This window comes from Zophobas morio, unplaced genomic scaffold, assembly GCF_036711695.1.
Source record: "Zophobas morio isolate AGI-343-1 ecotype UQ-CSIRO unplaced genomic scaffold, CSIRO_AGI_Zmor_V1 ptg000008l, whole genome shotgun sequence".
NCBI lineage: Eukaryota > Metazoa > Arthropoda > Insecta > Coleoptera > Tenebrionidae > Zophobas > Zophobas morio.
The window spans coordinates 14,025,619-14,050,404 of record NW_026972113.1 but is presented as its reverse complement, the minus strand read 5'-3'; the positions used below and the strand labels follow the sequence as shown (position 1 = coordinate 14,050,404).

The 24,786-nt window shown below is 31.3% G+C and overlaps 1 protein-coding gene across 1 annotated transcript in view; it reads left to right on the top strand.

Moving 5' to 3' along the window:
- LOC135125432 (chondroitin sulfate N-acetylgalactosaminyltransferase 1) overlaps positions 1-24,786 on the top strand; it is a 173,690-nt gene that overhangs the window by 55,636 nt on the left and 93,268 nt on the right. Inside the window, exon 2 of the mRNA XM_064051053.1 lies at positions 8,801-8,882. The gene's annotated coding sequence lies outside the window, so the exon portion shown is untranslated. The remainder of the gene's footprint in view (positions 1-8,800; positions 8,883-24,786) is intronic.

The window sequence follows — 24,786 nt, the reverse complement described above, 5'->3', positions numbered from 1 at the left end:
TATTTATTAAAATCAAAATATATTACAAATTAATGCAAAATATGTCGAATAATTTTAACAGGAATGTCAGAGGAAAATTAATAATCTATTGGTTAGCAGAGTTTTTAACAAAAACTAACAATTATTGAAAAAAATGGGTATCAGGTATTCAGTACTTTGCCGATAGGAGCGCCACTAAAATTTACAATTTTCCAGGTAAAACCCTTATCGCCTGCTCTACCATAAGCTGATTGTTAGAGTTCTCGACTGATTTTTCTAATTTATGGCAAGGAACTCAGTTTTATAACAAGCCGCCAGGACCGGCCGTAGTAATCTATTGTTAAGGAAATTAACTTTTACGCAATGAGGTACTATCATGAAACCGAATTAAAACTGGGGAACTATAATATTTTTACTCCACTCAGGATCCTGAATTCAATACATATGATTACTAAAAATTCATTGTAATATTATTGTTAATATATATTTTGCTTTGTTAATTAATAAAACTAATAAACATATTTATAATAATAAAGGATGTATTAAAGGATCCTTTGGCTGCAAAGAACAATTAATCATAGATTCCATCATCTGTGAACAAGCTAGAAAAGAAAACCGAAACATATATACTGGTTTTATTGATTATAAGAAAGCTTATGATTCTGTCCCTCATTCCTGGCTATGCAAAATTCTGGAATTATACAAGATTGATACTAAAATCTGCACTTTTCTCAAATGTTCCATGGAATTTTGGAAGACCACCCTCCAAATAACCTTAAATGAACAAACAATTCAGTCAGACCCAATAATGATCCGAAGAGGAATTTTTCAAGGCGATTCTCTTAGCCCGTTATGGTTCTGCTTAGCAATAAATCCCCTCTCCGATATCCTGAACAGCTGCAATTATGGGTTCAATATAAGAATTAACAAACAAAGAGAAAACAGAATAAGTCACTTGCTGTATATGGATGACATAAAAATATATGCAAGTACACAAAATCAGTTAACAAACCTATTAAATCTGACTGAACAATTTTCCGGTGATATTGGTATGTCCTTTGGTATTGAGAAATGTAAGACCCAAGCAATCAGAAAAGGCGTGTTTCACCAAGTACCACATATAACACAGAATAAGGAAATAATTGAAGCCCAAGAACGAAACGATACATACAAATATCTGGGTTTCTGTCAATCCTCCCACATCAATCATACCAAAACGAAAACACAATTGAAAGATCAATACGTAGCGAGATTAAAATTAATATTGAAGACACAGTTAAATGGAAAAAATTTAATGAAAGCAGTAAATACATTCTGCGTTCCACTGCTAACATATTCTTTTGGAGTCATTAAATGGTCCAAAACTGATCTTGAAAATTTAAACATCGCAACAAGGAAAATCTTCACACAGTATAGAAGGCATCACCCAAAATCGTCGATTGAAAGATTCTCATTACCAAGACAGAATGGAGGAAGGGGTTTCCAGAACTTAGAAAACTTATATCAGAGACAAATTTCAGATTTGAAGAAGTATTTCTTGAAACGAGCGGAAAGAAATGAAATGTTTCACACCATCACAAGAGCAGATTTGAACCACACACCTTTAAATCTGTCGAACACCGAAGAAATCCACACCCCCCACACAATAGATAAAATAATAAGTGGGCTAAAACAAAAACAACTACATGGAAAATTCTACAAAGACTTAGAAGAAAATCATGTCAATAAGAAGATGTCATTGATTTGGTTAAAAAAATCAAGTTTGTATGCCGAAACAGAAGGATTTGTGTTTGCTATTCAAGACCAAGTAATCAATACCAAGAATTATAGAAAATACATCATCAAAGATCCGAACATAAAAAACGACTGCTGTCGCCTATGCAAAGCAAAACCTGAAACGATCCAGCACATAATCTCTTCTTGCAGCATCCTAGCACAAACTGATTACAAAGCTAGACATGACAACGCAGCCAAAATCATTCACAAAGAATTAGCAACACTTATGAACTTAATCGAAGATACGACACCCTATTACACTTACATTCCGTCTCCATTCCTTGAAAATAACAAATACAAATTATACTGGGATCGCACAATACTTACAGACTTAAACATTACAGCTAACAGACCAGACATCATACTTATCAAAAAACACACGAACGAAGCCATTCTTATTGACATTGCTATTCCTAACACAAACAACATTATTCAAACATACGACACCAAGATTTCAAAATATCTACAATTATCGATAGAAATGAAATCCATGTTGAATCTTAAAAAAATTTCAATTCTACCCCTAATTATCTCTAATGTAGGTGTAGTTCCAAATAGCTTAGTTGAGAATTTAAAGTCTTTGCATTTGAATGATTCAATAATTGTCAAAATTCAAAAAGCTGTTTTGTTAGGAACATGTCATATTGTTCGTAAGTTTCTTGAACAGTCTGATCATGTCAGTCAGATTAGATTAGCACCAGTAGGTCAGAGTAGTGTAGGTCACTTTTCATGTGATGCGCGGATAAATGGTCGGTAGTTACGCTGGACTTTTGGGGATGGGGTGAGATTAGAGAATAATAGCAGACTAATTTGTATGCTGTAATTCTAGAATCTCGAAAGTTGTTCTGTTAATCTAATCAATGCATATCATTACTTGGTCTTAGTACCCGTAATGATAGAAGTCTTGCCTGAATGCCGGTCATTTCCGGGTCAGTGGTGGGTCTTAATAAAAAATATATTAAATGCAGCTTTTGTTTAACATGTATAAGTAGCTAAGTGTATCTACTACTTATCCCAGAAAGGAGGTGTTTTAAAAAAGCCCTACGCCCAGTAACTTCTCCCTTCATTGTTTACTCGAAAAAAGTGCTCGTATATGTTTTCATTTGCCGAGAGATCAATTTCAAAATATATGTATAATAAAAATATGCAACTCTTGGTGATGAAAAATCTACTCCTAATAAATTATTAAAGTACATAAAAAAATAGGAACAAATTTTATTTATTTTAAAAAAATCTCTAGCAAAGGCAGATTCCTCTTTCTTCTTAAATCAATTATTTCGGGCAATAATGCGACAAAGTAAAATCTGCCAAGTTTATATGCCATCTTTTTACATATTTCTTCATCTTCATACATTTTTTCTATATTTATTCTTTTGGGTGTCCACACAACAAAATAAACTTGTGGAATACCCGTAACAAGCACTTATCCCTGGACTTGAAAGTAGTAATCATAATTTTTTTTTAGTTTCAATACTCAGTCAATGTACAAAATTTGATTATTTTTTTTCTAACCGCTTCTTCGGGAGAAAAATCTTGCGATTTTGAAGGCCATTTAATTTCAAATAATGCACTCGTACCCTCTAGAACCCTGTCTGGACTAGCAGCCAAGTAAGGAAACTGTTTTAAAATAAAGAAGTCACACCGTTCAGTTTTTATATTTTTATTTATTTCAAAACACTTGACAGCTTTTTCCTCACTTTGCTGTCCATAGTATGTATGACTGTTACCTCTAAATGTACTGTACAACAGAGACTCCACAGTTTTAGCTATTGCTGTAGTCGGTCTAAATTTGTAAATACGTACAAAATTTGAAGCCGTAACCCTAATTTCTCTTTCTTTTGCCCAAATGTGCCTGTTGCCTAGTGTCTATTTCAACTTGGTCTAAATTCAAAGATAATTTTCTCAAAAAAACCTCTTTGGCTGTCACAAATGTTTCTACATCCATGACAGCATTTTCTAAAAAATATTTAAACCATAATCGCAGTCGGGACCAGCATACGTAAATTTTTTACGACATATTTTTTTACGAATACTTTGTCTAAGACGAGCTTGCTTAATAGACGAACAATATTTTTTTGTTATTAAACCAGGACCGTTTTAATCACAATATAATTACTTATCCCCTCTAAAAAATTGATGACGTCACCTCAAAATTTTGCTGAATAAATCCTACCTAAAATGTACAAAATCGTCAATTTGGGTGACTCAAAAAATTTAATGAATGCGCAAACTTATTTTATTAATTTAATCAGGAACTACAAAACCGAATGCTTTGAAATCTTGGAAATGTTTTAAATTTGTCATAAGCATGGTACATTTTTGATCAAAATATATTTGCTCATCCCTCCTAAAAAATGGATGACGCCACCCCAAAATTTTGCTGAATAAATCCTAACTGAATTGTATAAAATATGATGAGTCACTTCTTGTGATTTATCATTCCATTAATGTTTTTTGGATTTGCATATACAGGGTGACTCAAAAAAATTAATGAATGCGTAAATTTATTTTATTGGTTTAATCAGGAATTCTGAAATTCCTGTAACTTTTGAGATTGAACAGATTTTAGAGATTTTAGAGATCCTAGAAATGCTAGATATCCAGAAATTCTAGAAATAATCCATAGATTTAAAGGTTCTCGAAATCATAAATACTGCAGAAATTCAAAGGATACGAAAGATTCCAGAAATTCTTACCATTCTGAAAACGTTGATGAAGATCCTGAAAGTCTGAAGATTCTAAGATTTCCAAAATTTCTGTATGTTTTGGGATTTTATAGATTTTAGTGATTTTAGAAATCGTAGATATTCCGAAACCTTAAGGGTCCTCGAACACAAATTCAATAAATTCCAAGATTTCCAAATATTCCAGAGATCTCAGTATTTTGAAGAACTTGAAGAGATTGAAATTCTGAAGATTATTAATTTCATTAATAAGTATTTGGAAATTCAAGAAGCTCCAAAGATCAAAACAATCCGACACTTTCCCGATTATGAACATCTTGAAGATCTTGGAAGTTTCTAAAATTCTGAAAATTCTTCCAACGATTTAAAGATTTGTAACTCTTCAGTTTTCAAAGATTTGAGGGGTCTCAGAAATCCTAAGTATTCTAGATCTTTAAGGGATCTTGTAGACTCTAAAGCTTTCGCAGATCACAAATATTGCAGTAATTCAATAAATTCTATAAAGATACGAAATATTCCAGATATTTGGGGGTTGTCAGAGATGTCGAAACAATGGGGCGCTAAAGGTTTCGAGGGCTTTAGGGTTTTTTAGAATTTTAGGAACTTTCAGGTCTTTCAAAAAGGCTTCAAATTTGCATAGAAGTTTAGAAATTTCATAGACTTTAAGAGAGACTTTGAAAACGTCAACGAATTTAAAAATTTTAAAACTTTAGACAGGTTAGGGATCCTAGAGGCTTTCGACGCTTCAAGATTTTCTCAAATTTTTGAGACTTTTGGGATTTAGAGCCTTTAGGCAATTTAAAGACATATGCAAACTTTAGAAGTTTTAAAGACATTAAAGACTTTGGAACCTTCAGAGATTTCACAGGCTCCAGAGATTTCAGACACTCTAGAGACTTTGGAGACCCTAGAGAATCTAAAGAGTTCAGAGACTTTAGAGATTTTAACTGTCCTAGAGGCTATAGAAGCTTTAAGTTTTAATTTCAGGGACCTGAGGAACGTTTAATGTTTTAGGGTTTCTAAAAATTTTGATATTTTAAAGATTTTATAAACACTGGGACTTTTGGGGCTTCAAGGGCTTTGGAAATTTTAACGACTTTAAGGTCGTTTTTGAGGCTTTATATTCTATAAGAAGTTTTGGAAACTCTAAAGATTTTAGAGACTTTAGGAACTTTGGAGAATTAAGAAATTTTATAAATTTCAGAGAGTTTAGTTGATCTAGCGGATTTAAAGTTTTTTTAGAGAGCTCTAGTGTTTTAAGAACGTTAGGTATTATAGATGATTTAGTTTTAAAGGATCTTTTAAAATTTTTGTCACTTTCAACACTTTAGAACAGACTTTCTAGGTGATTTTAGGAAGGTTTTTTAAAAACTTTAGAAGCTCTAGACTTTAGGGGCCTTAGCAACTTCAGAAGCTTTAAAGTTTTTAGTAACTTTAGATATTGGAGAATTTAGAAGATATTTTAGGACCTACAACAACTGTAAGATCTTTCGACATGTTAAGTAGAAGTGGTTTTAAATACGCTTGAGATTTTGGAAGCGTTAGAGACTATAGAGACTTCAGAATAAATTAGACTATAGAAGAAGCTTTAGAAACTGTAGAAGAAGCTTTAGAGACTTTAGGGACTTCGGAAAATGTACAGCCTTTAGGGGATCAGAAGAGATTTTATTGACTTTACAGAAATTAGAAGTTTTAAAAATTTTACAGTCCTTGGTGTTCTAGAGGCTTTAGAGGGTTTAAAGTTTTTAGGCACTTTGGGAACTTCGGGTATGTTAGTTAAAGGCATTGGGTGGTTTAAAAACTTCAGAGGCTTTAGAAGTTTTAGGGACTTTTGAAACTTTAGAAGAGGCTTCAAATATTCTTGACATTTTAGAGACTTTGGAATTTTTGAGATTTGAAAAGAAGTTTTAGAAGAGGTTTAGAGACTTCAGAAACTTTACAGGTTTCAGAAGCTTTAAGAATTTTAGGAGCTTTTGAGGCTTTAGAAGAGGCTTTAAGTATTCTTTAGGTTTGGAAACAGAACCCAGTGCTTTGAAATCTTGCAAATGTTTTAAGGTTATAAAGAGCATAATAAATTTGTAGTCAAAATATATTTGCTTATCCCCTCCAAAAAGTTGATGACGACAGCTCAAAAGTTCGTCGTATAATCCTATTTAATATGTACAAAATATGATGAGTCTCTTCTTGTAATTTAAGATTCCATTCATATTTTGGATTCGGATATACAGGGTGACTTAAAAAATTTAATGAATGCGCAATTTATTTTATTGATTTAATCAGGAACTACAAAACCGAATGCTTTGAAATCTAATGTGAAAAAAAAACATAATAGGCATGCAGTCGTCACGTTTCCGATAGCGAGGGAAGTACTGTCTAAACTCTTTAGACCAATTTTTTTGGTTTTCCCTTTTTTCCATTTCTCAATTTTTCAATGTTTCAGTTTGGGATTTTTTCACTGTTTCGATTCTTTAATTTTTTGTTTTCTTTGATATTTTGAGTTCTCGATCATTCGATTTTCTGAGTTTTCAGGCTTAGATTTTTTTTGTTGTTCAATCTTTGGATTTTTACAATTTTTGTTTTTTAAATTTTCTTATTTATCAACTTACTGGGATTTCAATGTTTTGATTTTTTGATTGTTCAATTTCCCGATTTTTTGAATTTTTAGTTTTTGATACGATTTTTTTTTTCAAAAATTTTCAGTTTTTCAATTTATTAGCTTTACGATACTTCAGTTTTGCTCGATTTCGATTTCTCAATTTTTCGACGTATTATTATTGGGATTTTTCAATTTATCGATTCTTCGATTTCTCGATTTTTCATATTTTCGGTTTCTCGAATTTCTTCATTTTTTGATTTCTCAATTTTCCAATATTTCAGTTTTACGATTTTTAAATTTTTTTATTTTTCAGTTTTCAATTTTTGACGGTTCTAAATTTTTCCATTTTTCAATTTTTCGATTAACTGAATTTTTGATTTTCCCATTTCTCTATTTCTCGATTTTTCAATTCTTTCTTCAATTGTGATTTTTCAATTTTTCGATTTCTGAATTTTTCAGTGTTTCAGTTTTGGATTTTTTCACTTTTCCGATTCTTCAATTTTCTTTCCATTTTTCAGTTTTTCAAGATTTCAGTTTTGAATTTTTTCATTTTTTCGATTTTTCAATTTTCCTTCCATTTTTCAGTTTTTCATTGTTTCGATTTCTCGGCTTTTCAATTTTTCGATAGGTATTTTAATTTTTCAATTTTTTCTAGATTTTCCGTTAATTTTTTTGTTTTCCTTGATGTTTTGATTTGTCAATTATTCGATTTTTCAAGTTCTCGGTTTAGATTTTTTGGTTTTCCAATTCTTCGATTTTTAAATTGTTTAATTTTTAGATTGTTCAATTTCTCGATTTTTAGATTTTTCAATTTTTCGGTTTACCGATTTTTTTTTAAATGTTTCAATTTTTCGATTATTAACTTTTCGATTTTTCAATTTTCGTCTAATTTGATTTCTTAATTTTTTTATTTTTTGACTCCACTACTATTGATATTTTGATTTCTCGATGTTTCAGGTTTTGAACATTCTTTTTTGGCTTTTCCAGTGTTCAATTTTTTGATTTTTGAATTTTAGATTTTTGTTTTTTTAATTTTTTTGGTGTTTCGATTTCCCAATTCTTCAATTTTTCGATATTTTAATTTTTCAATTTTTCGAATTTTTAAATTTTTGATTTTTCTTTTCTTTTATTTCTCAATTTTTGGATTTTTTAATTTTCGATTTTACTATTTATTGATGCTTGGATTTCTCAATTTTTCAAGTTTTCAATACTCAATTTTTCAGGATTTGAATATTGAGAACTTTTCAATTTCTGGATTTTCAATTTTCAGATATTTTAATTTTTTGATTTTTTAATGTTTCGATTTTTAAAGTTTTTGATTTTTCGATTTTTCCTATTTGTTGTCTATTTTAAGTATATTTCATTTTTCAATTTGCGCCTTCTGCGGGAGTATTATTTGTTGTGCTGCACTTGACGGGCGAGGGAAGTTCTGTCGAAATAACCTTCGACCAATTTTTATATTTAACACGTAGGGTTCTTACTAAGCATTCCTTATTTAACCCAACAGTTATTAATTTAACTAAGCAGCTACTATTTCACCAAGCATATATTATTTTTACTGAGAATTTATTTTTTAACTGAGTATTTATTATAGGTATAACTTAGCATTTATCATTTTTACCGAGCAAAAATACAGAGCGTTTAAAAACAGAACTGCGCATTTAATTTGTTCCCTTATCTAAATAACAAGAAAACGGTATTAATAATACATTAATAGGCGAATAAACTAATAGACGGGCTTAATAATCTCCTGTTTTTGTTTCAGACATGGATTTTAGAGCGCTGTCCGACTGCGGCGACTGAAAAATTGCCGCACTCCGCAAAAATCTGGATTCCAAATTATTCAGGTATTGTTGAAAGTTTTTCCAAAACATCAACACAGACGCCAATCTCGCACGCTAAATATTTATGAGTTGAATTATTTTTCGATGCGAGTAGTTGAAATGCGGCTAAATTAGCGGCAGACGGCATCGATCAGGGGCAAAAAGTCGGCGAATCGAACGTGATTTTGGGGCTGTTATTAATGAGTTTGTCTTGGAGACGTGACATCCATCGCGCGGTTAATAATGCAATGTTTGCTTTGGCGCGAGTTGGGAAAGCGGGGGTGTGTTTGGGGTTAAAGTCCGTCCAGACTCGTTTGTCATCGAGTTTGAAATCTTAAAGGAATTTGCTTTTAAGGGGACTCGCTAGACGAGGTATAACATTTTTTTTGTTTTTTGTATGAAAAAATGATGTTAATATGGATGTATCATACATGAAACTGCAGCTTTTTTCATATTCTAGAGCGCAGAGACCAGTTCAATCAATTAAAAAAATATGGCTGAGAAGTATCGTAAAAAAAGCACCATTGTATGTTTTCTTTTCAAGTTTTTTGAGTCATAACCATCATAGAATCGCTTGAAAATTCGCACATGAATAAAACATCACTTTTTACAGGGCGCAGAGTCATTAAATGTTTGTTAGTGCTAGAATTTGTTTAAATAATAATGTGTTTATTAAAATCAGAATATACTACAAATTAATGCAAAATACGTCGAATAATTTTAACAGGAATGTCAGAGGAAAATTAATGATCTATTGGTTAGCAGAGTTTTTAACAAAAACTAAAAATTATTGAAAAAAATGGGTATCAATTCGACAGAATTTGAGCAGTTAGTTCAGTACTTTGCCGATAGGAGCGCCACTAAAATTTACGATTTTCCAGGTAAAACCCTTATCGCCTGCTCTACCATAAGCTGATTGTTAGAGTTCTCGACTGACTTTTCTAATTTATGGCAAGGAACTCAGTTTTATAACAAGGCGCCAGGACCGGCCGTAGTAATCTATTGTTAAAGAAATTAACTTTTACGCAATGAGGTACTATCATAAAACCGAATTAAAACTGGGGAACTATAATATTTTTACTCCACTCAGGATCCTGAATTCAATACACATGATTACTAAAAATTCATTGTAATATTATTGTTAACATATATTTTACTTTGTTAATTAATAAAACTAATAAACATATTTATAATAATAATAAAAAATATATTAAATACAGCTTTTGTTTAACACGTATAAGTAGCTAAGTGTATCTACTACTTATCCCAGAAAGGAGGTGTTTGAAAAAAGCCCTACGCCCAGTAACTTCTCCCTTCATTGTTTACTCGAAAAAAGTGCTCGTATATGTTTTCATTTGCCGAGAGATCATTTTCAAAATATATTTATAATAAAAATATGCAAGTCTTGGTGATGAACAATCTACTCCTAATAAATTATTAAAGTACATAAAAAAATAGAAACAAATTTTATTTATTTAAAAAAAATTTCTCGCAAAGGCAGGTTCCTCTTTCTTCTGGAATCAATTATTTCGGGCAATAATGCGCCAAAGTAAAATGTGCCAATAATTTTCTCAAAAAAACCTCTTTGGCTTTCACAAATGCTTCTACATCCATGACAGGATTTTCTAAAAAATATTCAAACCATAATCGCAGTCGGGACCAGCATACGTACATTTTTTGACGATATATTTTTCTTACGAATACTTTGTCTAAGACGAGCTTGTTTCATAGACGAACAATATTTTTTTGTTATTAAACCAGGACCGTTTTAATCACAATACATTTACTTATCCCCTCTAAAAAAATGATGACGTCACCTCAAAATTTTGCTGAATAAATCCTATCTAAAATGTACAAAATATGATGAGTCTCTTCTTGTAATTTATCATCCCATTCATATTTTTTGGATTCGGATATATAGGGTGACTCAAAAAATTTAATGAATGCGCAAACTTATTTTATTAATTTAATCAGGAACTACAAAACCGAATGCTTTGAAATCTTGGAAATGTTTTAAATTTATCATAAGCATATTTGCTCATCCCTCCTAAAAAATGGATGACGCCACCCTAAAATTTTGCAGAATAAATTCTGTCTAAATTGTATAAAATATGATGAGTCTCTTCTTGTGATTTATCATTCCATTCATGTTTTTTGGATTTGCATATACAGGATAACCCCAAAAATTAATGAATGCGTAAATTTATTTTATTGATTTAATCGGAAACTACAGAACCCAATGCTTTGAAATCTTGCAAATCTTTTAAGGTTATAAAGAGCATAATAAATTTTTAGTCAAAATATATTTGCTTATACCCTCCAAAAAATTGATGACGTCAGCTCAAAAGTTTGCCGTATAATCCTATCTAAAATGTACAAAATATGATGAGTCTCTTCTTGTCATTTATCATTCCATTCATATTTTTTGGATTCGGATATACAGGGTGACTCAAAAAATTTAATAAATGCGCAAATTTATTTTATTGATTTAATCAGGAACTACAAAACCGAATTCTTTGAAATCTAATGTGAAAAAAAACATAATAGGCATGCATTTGATAAGATAAGACTGTTTTTGGCAGATGTCATACCTTCCAAGAAAACAGAGGGTGGGTGGGTGGGGCTAGTATTTGATAAGATAAGACTCATTTTGGCACTTTTGACATTTTCCACCATTTTTCAACAATGTCCGAAAATTTGCCACCCTCCCTTTTCTTAAAAGGTATGTCATTTGCCAAAATCGACCCAATTTTAGCAGGTACTAGCCCCGCCCACCCACCCTCTTTTTTTTTAGAAGGTATGTCATTTGCCAAATTCAGTTTTGTCCTAGCAGATACTAGCCCCGCCCACCCACCCTCTCTTTTCTTAGAGGATATGTCATCTGCCAAAATTAGTTTTATCTTATCACCCACTAGCTAGTATAAGAATCATTTTGGCAAATGACATACCTTGTTTTCTTGGAAGGTATGTCATCTGCCAAAAACAGTCTAATTTTATCAAATACTAGCCCCGCCCACCCACCCTCTTTTTTCTTAGAAGGTATATCATTTGCCAAAATTATTCTTATACTAGCTAGTGGGCGATAAGATAGCGAGGGAAGTACTGTCTAAACTCTTTAGACCATTTTTTTTGATTTTCCCATTTCTCCATTTCTCAATTTTTCAATGTTTCAGTTTGGGATTTTTTCACTGTTTCGATTCTTTAATTTTCCTTACATTTTTAGGTTTTTCAGCTTTGGAATTTTGCAATATTTCGTTTCTTCAATTTTTCAAATTTTTGATATTGTGTTTTCTTGGTTTTTAAATTTTTTGATAGTTTAATTTTTCAGTTCCATGATTTTTCAATTTGTCGAATTTTTAAATTTTAGATTTTTTGTTTTCTTTGATTTTTTGAGTTCTCGATCATTCGATTTTCTGAGTTTTCAGGCTTAGATTTTTTTGATTGTTGAATTCTTGGATTTTTAAAATTTTTGTTTTTTAAATTTTCCCATTTATCAACGTACTGGGATTTCAATGTTTTGATTTTTTGATTGTTCAATTTCTCGATTTTTTGAGTTTTTAGTTTTTGATACGATTTTTTTTTCAAAAATTTTCAGTTTTTCAATTTATTAACTTTACGATACTTCAGTTTTGCTCGATTTCGATTTCTAAATATTTCGACATATTACTTTGGGATTTTTCAATTTATCGATTCTTCGATTTCTCGATTCTTCAGATTTTGGGTTTTTCGAATTTCTTCATTTTTCGATTTCTCAATTTTCCGATGTTTCAGTTTTACGATTTTTAAATTTTTTTATTTTTCAGTTTTCAATTTTTGACGTTCCTAAATTTTTCGATTAACTGATTTTTTGATTTACAAATTCTCGTTACGTGGAGAAATGTGGACGTTATGGCTAAAACTGGGGTTTTAAGTATTCTAGTTTGATGAATCATCGTTAATATCGCGAAAAACCAACAATGAGTGTTTTCAGGGGGGGAGTAGTGAAAATTTGAAAACTCACAATCTCGTAATTGTCAATAAATTTCAAAACAACTTCGGAAATAATTAAATTTCTGAAATACACTGTTTCACAAAGGAAAGTAACATTGAAACGATTTGGAAGATCAAAGTTTTTGAAAATTAAATTAATTCCTACGATTTGATAAATAACAATAAATTCAAACATTGTGAAAAAACAATAAAAAAAAATCACAACAATTTCGAAATTCATAAAACTGGGAAATAAATAAAATTTTGAAAATTTAGTTAATTCATAGGATTTGATAAATGAAAATAAATTCAAATATTGTCAAAAAACAAAAAGCTTCATATTTTAAAAGTTACAAATAATTATTAAAGAAATTTTGAACTTCGAAAAATTTGCACTTTCTGAAAATTTGAAAACTCACAACCTCGGAATTGTCCACAAATTTCAAAACAACTTCGAAATTCATGAAATTCGGAAATAATTAAATTTCTGAAATACATTGTTTCACAAAGGAAAGTAACATTGAAACGGTTTGGAATATCAAAGATTTTGAAAATTAAATGAATTCCTAAGACTTGATAAATGAAAATGAATTCAAACATTGTGAAAAAACATTTAAAAAAAGTTAAAACAGTTTCAGAAATTTTGAACTCCAAAAATTTTGTACTCTTTGAAAATTTGAAAACTAAAAATCTCGGAATAGCCAAAAAATTTCACAACAATTTCGAAATTCATAAAACTGGGCAAAAAATTAATTTCTGAAATACATCGTTTCATCAAGGAAAGTAACATTGAAACGATTTGGAATATCAAAGATTTTGAAAATTAAATTAATTCCTAGGACTTGATAAATGAAAATAAATTCAAATATTGTCAAAAAAACAAATTAAAAAAAAAACAAAAAAGCTTCATATTTCAAAAGTTACAAATAATTATTAAACAACTTCGAAAAATTTGCACTTTCTGAAAATCTGAAAACTCACAATCTTGGAATTGTCCAAAAATTTCAAAACAACTTCGACATTCATCAAATTCGAAAATAATTAAAGGAAAGTAACATTGAAACGGTTTAAACATTTAAAAAAAATTAAAAAAGCTTCAGAAATTTTGAACTTCAAAAATTTTGTACTTTGAAAATTTCTCGATTTTTCAATTCTTTCTTCAATTGTGATTTTTCAATTTTTCGATTTCTAAATTTTTCAAATGTTTCAGTTTTGGATTTTTTCACTTGTCCGATTGTTCAATTTTCCTTCCATTTTTCAGTTTTTCAATATTTCAGTTCTAGGATTTTGCAATGTTTCGGTTCTTCAATTTTTCCATTTTTTGATGTTTCGATTTCTGGGTTTTTCAATTTTTCGATAGGTATTTTAATTTTTCAATTTTTAAGTTCTAGATTTTCCGTTAATTTTTTTGTTTTCCTTGATGTTTTGTTATGTCGATTATTCAATTTTTCACGTTCTTGGTTTAGATTTTTTGGTTTTCCAATTCTTCGATTTTTAAATTGTTTAATTTTTAGATTTTTCAATTTTTCGGTTTACCGATTTTTTTTCATTTAAAATGTTTCAATTTTGCAATTATTAACTTTTCGATTTTTCAATTTTGGTCTAATTTGATTTCTTAAGTTAAGTTTTTGATTTTTTGTGTCCTCTACTGTTGATGTTTGTTTGGATTTCTCGATGTTTCAGTTTTTGAACATTCCGATGTTTCGATTTTTCGACTTTTTGGTTTTTCGGGTGTTCCATTTTTTGATTTTTTAATTTTAGATTTGTTTTTTTGATTTTTTTTTTTGGTGTTTCGATGTCCCAATTCTTCAATTTTTCCATTTTTTAAATTTTACATTTTTCGATTTTACTATTTTTTGATGTTTGGATTTCTCAATTTTTCAAGTTTTCAATACTCAATTTTTCAGGATTTAAATATTGAGAACTTTTCAGTTTCTGGATTTTCAATTTTCAGATATTTTAATTTTTTGATTATTTAATGTTTCGATTTTTGGGTGTTTTGATTTTTCGATCTTTAAAGATTTTGATTTTTCCGATTTGTTGTCTATTTTAAGTATACTTCATTTTTCAATTTGCGCCTTCTGCGGGAGTATTGTTTGTTGTGCTGCACTTGACGGGCGAGGGAAGTTCTGTCGAAATAACCTTCGACCAATTTTTATACTTAGCACGTAGGGTTTTTACTAAGCATTCCTTATTTAACCGAACAGTTATTAATTTAATGTTGTAGTTGCTGAAGTCTCACAAATAAATAATAAAGTAAAATAGATTTTAATTTAAAATCAAATCCAAAAATAAAATCTATCAAATTGCTTTGTTTCAAGATTTTAGTAGTTGGAAAATGCCAGTGACGTATGCAGCCTTGTCGTCTGATTGGCTCCCGCCTGTGCGCGCCAAATTCAAACACCCGTCGTGTTAAATTCAAACCGGAGCAGATGTTTTCACAGCAACTTCGGGCTTTGTTGTGAACCTGAAAAACAACACAAATTTGTCCTCCCCCCCGCAATAAATCACTCAAACCCTCCCCCCTCGTGCGCTTTTTCAATTACGCCCCGCAACTATCGGCACACAATCACAATCCCAAAACAAAGCCCCAGTGATAAATGAAAGAACGATAACAAACACCCCCCATTCGTTATTTCAATCCAGTTATTGCGCGATTTTGATAATTAATAGTTGCGAATGTCGTAATTTTGGTGAAATAGTGTAGAAGATTAGCTTCACTCAGTGCTACAAACATATTAATGCTATAAATAATCGCCCCTCGACGAGGGTGCGTCCCAGCCCGCACTCGACGTCGAAATTGTTTAATTAAACCACTTCATTACCAGGCGTGTTTGTTTAATTTTTTTCCCAAGTATAAATGTTATTAGGTTGGTTCCTCGGGGCCTGCGACGCCGCCAATCCGGGACTACGACGACGACGATACACAAAAACACAAAAGGGGCGATAAATCATTTTTTTATTGCATTAAAATTGTCCAAATAATCCCGCTTTGTCCACGATAGCCCCTAACGCCGTCATAAATTTTTATATTACACCTGTTTTACTATGTTTACGATCGGCGAATTTCCGAGACGCATCATAAATTAGCGAATTGCTGTTTGAGGGAGCGCGGTAAACAACGAGGAGTCGCGTACCTACTAAATTCGTGGCGGACAGTTTTTAATTTTTGTGTTTGGAGCGAATCCGCCGACTAAATAACTCGCAAATGCAGTGAGTGGCCTTTGTGGCTCGAATTCCATGCGCGTCCCTCTTATATTACATCTTTCCCCACAATAAACCATGTGTATGCCAAATATTTAAATATTGTCCTTCCAATAACGGAGCTTTATTCAACTTATCCCCCTTTGTGTGCTTGTTCAAATATTGACTTTATTCTTTTTCCTCGTTACAACGGAGAAGGTTGTATAAAAACGCAAGAAATATTACTTAAAATTCCGATTCATAAATAAGTAAACGCAGAGCGAGGGTAAGGAAACTCGCATCCTGAATATTTCAATAACTGCGGATAGAGAAATCTTTCTTGAATAAGTAATGAGATATACATAAAGCTACGACAGGGCTCCGCCAATATCGGCGGCAGATTTGTGGATCTTTCGCTACGTTTTTCGAACGAAAAACGTGCCATTCAAATACGACGACGGCCTTTCCGCTGCCATTAAAATTACACAGAATTTTCCTCGTTCATGAAGTTGATCTCTTAAGAAATTTTGGCAGAGATGGACGGATATTTTTTTTTAGTGGTCTGTCGCTTTGTTTCGGAACTGTGAAAAGCAAAATCCCGTGATGATTAGCATTGGCGAGCAACTATTCAAGATTTTTATTTCCTGAACGTAAGCTAAGAGTACGAAAAAAGTGGTCCCTGTTTCCCTCCGTCCGTCTGTCTGTCTGTCTGTCTGTCTATTTGGTGTCTGTACCCCTTTTTATTAGACAACTACTGCACCGATTGTTGTCACATTTTGTATGTATTGTGTATTAGGAATATCATGTAGAGGGTTAAACGCTAACAAAAATTGCGCTAAACACCCACACCACCAATGGGATGACATCTTTTCCAAAATTTATAACAAAAACAGAAATCCAGAATTTTTGTAAAAATTTAAAACTCTATTTTCTCAGAGGGTAGTACTTGCTAGTGTACTTGCTAACATAAGACTGATTTTGGAAAATGCCATACCCTCTGAGAAAATAGAGGGCGGGATTTATTTTAACAAATACTAGGGCCACCCACCCGCCCTAGTATTTATAAATCGACTCATTCATTAATTTTTTTGAACCACCTGTTTAAGCAAAATCAAATGTCAATGCAATGATTTTTCAATTTTTCCATTTTTCTCGATTTCCGAATTCTTCAGTTTTTGTTTTTCAATTTTTCGACCTGCAATTTTTAGATATTAAATTTTTCATTTTTCGATTTTTCAGTTTCTCAATTTATAATTTTTCGATTTTTTATTTTTCTTTTTCCCGATTTTTTAATTTTCACTTTCTCAGTTTTATATAATAATAATTATTCTTTTTTCATTTCAATTGCTGAATTTTCCATTTTCAAAATTTTTCAAATTTCCAATTTTCAAGTTCGTCAATTTTTAATCTTTCGAATTTTGATTTTTTCGATTGTTACTTCCCGAGCGTAAGCGAAGTATCCATAAAAAAAAGAAAAATCGAATAAATGAAAAAGTTAAAATCCAGTCATTGAAAAACGGAAAAATTCCAAAACCGTAAGGTTGAATAAGTGATTTTTTTAAATTATGACTATTCATTAGAAAAATTGCCAGTCAAAAATTGAACAAACGAAAAACCTAAAACTTTTGAAAAAACCAAAAATTTTAAAAATCTAAAAATTGCAGATCGAGAAACTGAAAAATCAAAAAAAGATAAATTTCATATTGAAAAAAAGACAAATTATAAAATAAGAACATTGAATAACTGAAAAATTGAATAAATAAAAAAAAGTAAAAAACCGAAACAAAAAATTCTAATATGAAAAATGGGAAAACCGAAAAACTGAAAAATTAAAATTTCAAAAATTCGTGAAATTGGAAATCGACTGAGTCCTTAAAAAATAAATGTCCAATCAGATTTAGGAATTTAACTCAATTTATTCAAAGGATTCAAAAAATTTTAAAGATTATGAAGGTTCTGAGGTTTCTGACGATTCTGACGATTCTAAACATTCCATGGATTCCAAGGATTCGAAGGATTGTGAAAATTTCAAGAATTCCAAGGATTGCAAAGTTTCCAATGATTCCAAACATACTAAAGGTTCTAAAGAATCCAAAGATTCTAACGATTCTAAATATTATGAAGATTCTGAGGATTTTAAGGAATTGAAGAATTCGAAGAACTCCAAGGATTGCAAGGATTGGATTCCAAGAAACACAAGATTTCTAAGGATTTGAGCGATTCAGCGAATTGCAAGGATTCCAAAAATTCCAGAGAATCCAAGAATTCTAAAGATTCAGTGGATTCATAGGATTCGAACGATTCGAAGGTTTTGAAGGATTTGAAGGATTCCGAAGATCTCAAGGATTGCGAAGATTTTTGGGATTTCAAAGATTCCAAAGATTTCAAAGATTCCAAAGATTTCAAAGATTCTAAAAATCTATGGATTCTGAAGATTTTAACGATTCAATATATTCAAAGGATTCAAGAAATTTTAAGCATTATGAAGATTCTGAAAATCTGAGATTTCTGACGATTCTAAACATTCCATGGATTCCAAGGATTCGCAAGATTGTGAAAATTTCAAGAATTCGAAAGATTCTGGAGGTTCCAAGGACTGCAGAGATTCCAATGTTTACAAATATTTGGGGAATTGAAAGTCAAAGGATTCTAAATATTATGAAGATTTGAAGCATCGAAGAACTCCAAGGATTCCAAGGATTACATTGCAAGAAATACAAGAATTCTAAGGACTTCAGCGATTCAATGAATTGCAAGGATTCCAAATATTACAAGGATCACAAAAATTCTAATAAATCCAATGATACAATGGATTCGAAGTATTCTAAGAATTCGAATTTTTTGAAGGATTCCAAGGATTCCAAATATTGGAGAGATTCTAAAGACTGTGAAGTCTCCCAACGGGTCAAATTATTCGAAGGATTTGGAGGTCATACAGCATTCAAAAGATTCTAAAGGCTATGAAGATCCGAGGATTTTAAGGATTGGAAGGATTTCAAGGACTAAATTTCGAGGAATACAAATATTCCAAATATCTGAAGAATTCGAAGGTTCCAAGATTCTAACGACTCCAAAGATCCTAATTAATTTAAGGATTCTAAAAATTCAGAGGATTAAAAAGAATCAAATAATTCAAAGCAAGCAAAGGATTCTAAAGATTATGAAAATTCTAGGTATTCTGAGGAGTCTGAGGATTCCAAAAATTCAAAGGATTCCGAGGATTTCAAGGATTCTACGGATTTTGAGGTTTCCAAAAACTTCAAAGATTCCAGAGATTCGAAAGTTTCTAAAGGATCGTAAGGATTTTAAAACTTCAAGATTCAAAGAATCCAAAGGATTCAAAGGATTCTAAAGATTCAGTGGATTCCAAGAACCCAAGGATTCGAAGGATTTTAAAGAATCCAAAGATTCCAAAGATTCCAAAAATTTCAAAAATTTTAAATATTGTAAAGATTCCAAATATTCTAGGGGTTCTAAGAATTCAAAGCATTGAAATTATTAAGAGGATGCAAAGCATAGTAAGTATTCCGAAGATTCCAAGAATTCCAAAAGTTCTAAAGAATCTAATGATGCTAAAGATTGAAAAATTTAAAGGACTCAAACCTCTGAAAGGTTTCAAAGTATTCAAAGGATTCAAAGGATTCTAAAGATTCAAGGGATCCTAAGATGATTAAGATTCTGATTATTTTAAGAATTCGAAGGATTAAAAGGATTTTAAGAAATGTTTGGATTCTGGGAATTTCAAGGATCTAAAATATTGAAAGAATTATGAAGATTCTGAGGATTCTGAGGTTTCTGACGATTTTAAAAATTCGACGGATTCCAAGGATTGGAAGGATTGCGAAAATTCCAAGAATTGGAAGGATTCCGGAGATTCGAAGGTTTCCAAAAATTCCAATGATTTCAAAAATTCTAAAGGTTCTCGAGAATCTAAAGATTCTAAAAATTCTAAATATTCTGAAGATTCATAGAATTCAAACGAGTCAAAGTATTCTAAACATTATGAAGATTTTGATGGTTTTAAAGGTTCTAAAGATTTCAAGAAGTTCAACAATGCAATGACTTGCTAGGATTCCAAAAATTCTAAAGAATCCAAGGATTCTAAAGATTCAATGGATTTATAGGATTCCATGTATTCGAAGGTTTTGAAGGATTTGAAGGATTCCGAAGGTCTCAAGGATTACAAAAAGATGATTAAGATTTTGATTACATTATAATAATATAATTACAATAAAATACAAGGATTCGATGAACTTCGACGATTCAGTGAATTGCAATGATTCCAAATTTCACAGGAATCACAAAAATTTAAATAAATCCAAGGATACGAAAGATTCAATGGATTCGAAGGATTCCGAAGATATGTCATTTGACAAAATCAGTCTTATCTTACCAAGTATTAGCCCCGCCTACCCGCCCCTATTTTCTCAAAGTATATGGTCATTTGAGAAAATAGAGGGTGCGTGGGCGGGGCTAACACTTGGTAAGATAAGACTGATTTTGGTAAATGACATATCCTCTGAGAAAATAGAGGGTGGGTGGGCGGGGCTAGTATTAACTAAGATAAGACTGATGTTGGCAAGTGCCATCCATCCTGAGAAAATAGAGGGCCGGTTTTATTTTAACAAATACTAAGCCTGCTCACCCGTCCCTTATTTTCTCATAGGATATGTCATTTCCCAAAATAAGACTTATGTTAGCAAGTACTTTTTTTCTTAATATACCTTGTCATATTTTCACAACAAGAAACTTCAAACTTGAAATTATTTAAATTATTTTTATTATTATTATTACAAACGAAAAATTCTAATATAAAAATGGGAAAACCGAAAAACTGAAAAATTAAAATTTCAAAAATTCGTGAAATTGGAAATCGACTGAGTCCTTAAAAAATAAATGTCCAATCAGATTTAGGAATTTAACTCAATTTATTCAAAGGATTCAAAAAATTTTAAAGATTATGAAGGTTCTGGAGGTTCTGAGGTTTCTGACGATTCTAAACATTCCTTGGATTCCACGGATTCGAAGGATTGTGAAAATTTCAAGAATTCCAAGGATTCCGGATATTCCAAGGATTGCAAAGTTTCCAATGATTCCAAAGATACTAAAGGTGCTAAAGAATCCAAAGATTCTAAAGATTCTAACGATTCTAAATATTATGAAGATTCTGAAGATTTTAAGGAATTGAAGAATTCGAAGAACTCCAAGGATTGCAAGGATTAAATTCCAAGAAACACAAGATTTCTAAGGATTTGAGCGATTCAGTGAATTGCAAGGATTCCAAAAATTCCAGAGAATCCAAGAATTCTAAAGATTCAGTGGATTCATAGGATTCGAACGATTCCGAAGATCTCAAGGATTCCGAAGATTACCGGGGTTCCAAGAATTCAAAGGATTCTATAGATCATTAAGATTACGATTGTTGTAAGAATTCGAAGGATTCTAAGGATTGCGAAGATTTTTGGGATTTCAAAGATTCCAAAGATTTCAAAGATTCTAAAAATCTATGGATTCTGAAGATTTTAAGGATTCAATATATTCAAAGGATTCAAGAAATTTTAAGCATTATGAAGATTCTGAAAATTGTGAGATTTCTGACGATTCTAAACATTCCATGGATTCCAAGGATTCGCAAGATTGTGAAAATTTCAAGAATTCGAAAGATTCTGGAGGTTCCAAGGACTGCAGAGATTCCATTGTTTACAAATATTTGGGGAATTGAAAGTCAAAGGATTCTAAATATTATGAAGATTTGAAGCATCGAAGAACTCCAAGGATTCCAAGGATTATATTGCAAGAAATACAAGAATTCTAAGGACTTCAATGAATTGCAAGAATTCCAAATATTACAAGGATCACAAAAATTCTAATAAATCCAATGATACAATGGATTCGAAGTATTCTAAGAATTCGAATTTTTTGGAGGATTCCAAGGATTCCAAAGATTGGAGAGATTCTAAAGACTGTGAAGTCTCCCAACGGGTCAAATTATTCGAAGGGTTTGGAGGTCATACAGCATTCAAAAGATTCTAAAGGCTATGAAGATCCGAGGATTTTAAGGATTGGAAGGATTTCAAGGACTAAATTTCGAGGAATACAAATATTCCAAATATCTGAAGAATTCAAAGGTTCCAAGATTCTAAGGACTCCAAAGATCCTAATTAATTTAAGGATTCTAAAAATTCAGAGGATTAAAAAGAATCAAATAATTCAAAGCAAGCAAAGGATTCTAAAGATTATGAAAATTCTAGGTATTCTGAGGAGTCTGAGGATTCCAAAAATTCAAAGGATTCCGAGGATTCCAAGGATTCTACGGATTTTGAGGTTTCCAAAGACTTCAAAGATTCCAGAGATTCGCAAGTTTCTAAAGGATCGTAAGGATTTTAAAACTTCAAGATTCAAAGAATCCAAAGGATTCAAAGGATTCTAAAGATTCAGTGGATTCCAAGAACTCCAAGGATTCGAAGGATTTTAAAGAATCCAAAGATTCCAAAGATTCCAAAAATTTCAAAAATTTTAAATATTGTAAAGATTCTAAATGTTCTAGGGGTTCTAACAATTCAAAGCATTGAAATTATTAAGAGGATGCAAAGCATAGTAAGTATTCCGAAGATTCCAAGAATTCCAAAAGTTCTAAAGAATCTAATGATGCTAAAGATTGAAAAATTTAAAGGACTCAAACCTCTGAAAGGATTCAAAGTACTCAAAGGATTCAAAGGATTCTAAAGATTCAAGGTATCCTAAGATGATTAAGATTCTGATTATTTTAAGAATTCGAAGGATTAAAAGGATTTTAAGAAATGTTTGGATTCTGGGAATTTCAAGGATCTAAAATATTGAAAGAATTATGAAGATTCTGAGGATTCTGAGGTTTCTGACGATTTTAAAAATTTTAAGGATTCCAAGGATTGGAAGGATTGCGAAAATTCCAAGAATTGGGAGGATTCCGGAGATTCGAAGGATTCCAAAAATTCCAATGATTTCAAAAATTCTAAAGGTTCAAGAGAATCTAAAGATTCTAAAAATTCTAAATATTCTGAAGATTCATAGAATTCAAACGAGTCAAAGTATTCTAAACATTATGAAGATTTTGATGATTTTGAAGGTTCTAAAGATTTCAAGAAGTTCAACAATGCAATGAGTTGCTAGGATTCCAAAAATTCTAAAGAATCCAAGGATTCTAAAGATTCAATGGATTTATAGGATTCCATGTATTCGAAGGTTTTGAAGGATTTGAAGGATTCCGAAGGTCTCAAGGATTACAAAAAGATGATTAAGATTTTGATTACATTATAATAATATAATTACAATAAAATACAAGGATTCCATGAACTTCGACGATTCAGTGAATTGCAATGATTCCAAATTTCACAGGAATCACAAAAATTTAAATAAATCCAAGCATACAAAAGATTCAATGGATTCGAAGGACTCCGAAGATATGTCATTTGACAAAATCAGTCTTATCTTACCAAGTGTTAGCCCCGACCACCCCCCTCTATTTTCTCAAATGACCATATCCTTTGAGAAAATAGAGGGCCGGTTTTATTTTAACAAACACTAGCCCCGCCCACCCGCCCCATATTTTCTCAGAGGATATGTCATTTCCCAAAATAAGACTTATGTTAGCAAGTCATTTTTTTTTAATATACCTTGTCATATTTTCACAACAAGAAACTTCAAACTTGAAATTATTTAAATTATTTTTATTATTATTATTATTATTGTGGTTCCAGCTGCGTGGGCTATGGCACCATCTTGTTGATATCGAGCAATTGTATCGCCATCTGAAACGGAACGTAGCTCTAGCGCTGATTAACTCAATCTTCTAAAGCAAAACCTTAAAAACAACTTCAGTTTCGTGTCTTTTAGCAAATTTTTTTAGGACCTCTCCTTCGAAATTATTAACCTGCCTTTCCGTCTAGTTCTCAACTGTCAAAAACTTTCCTAATCTCGTTTCCGCGTCCATTCCTTTTCAAAGCCGTCCCCAAAAAAATGTAGGAGGCTTTTAAAATTTGTGGCATCTTTAGAACTTTTAGAATCTGTAGTACCTACCTTCGGAATCCTTCGAATCCTTGGATTTATTTAAATTTTTGTGATTCCTGTAAAATTTGGAATCATTGCTATTCACTGAATCGTCGAAGTTCATGGAATCCTTGTATTATATTGTTATTATATTATTATATTGTAATCAAAATCTTAATCATCTTTTTGTAATCCTTGAGACCTTCGGAATCCTTCAAAACCTTCGAATACATGGAATCCTATAAATCCATTGAATCTTTAGAATCCTTGGATTCTTTAGAATTTTTGGAATCCTAGCAACTCATTGAATTGTTGAACTTCTTGAAATCTTTAGAACCTTTAAAATCATCAAAATCTACATAATGTTTAGAATACTTTGACTCGTTTGAATTCTATAAATCTTCAGAATATTTAGAATTTTTAGAATCTTGAGATTCTCTAGAACCTTTAGAATCTTTGAAATCATTGGAATTTTTGGAATCCTTCCAATTCTTGGAATTTTCGCAATCCTTCCAATCCTTGCAATCCTTCGAATTTTTAAAATCGTCAGAAACCTCAGAATCCTCAGAATCTTCATAATCCTTTGAATATTTTAGATCCTTAAAATTCCCAGAATTCAAACATTTCTTAAAATCCTTTTAATCCTTCGAATTCTTAAAATAATCAGAATCTTAACCATCTTAGGATCCCTTGAATCTTTAGAATCCTTTGAATCCTTTGAATACTTTGAAACCTTTCAGAGGTTTGAGTC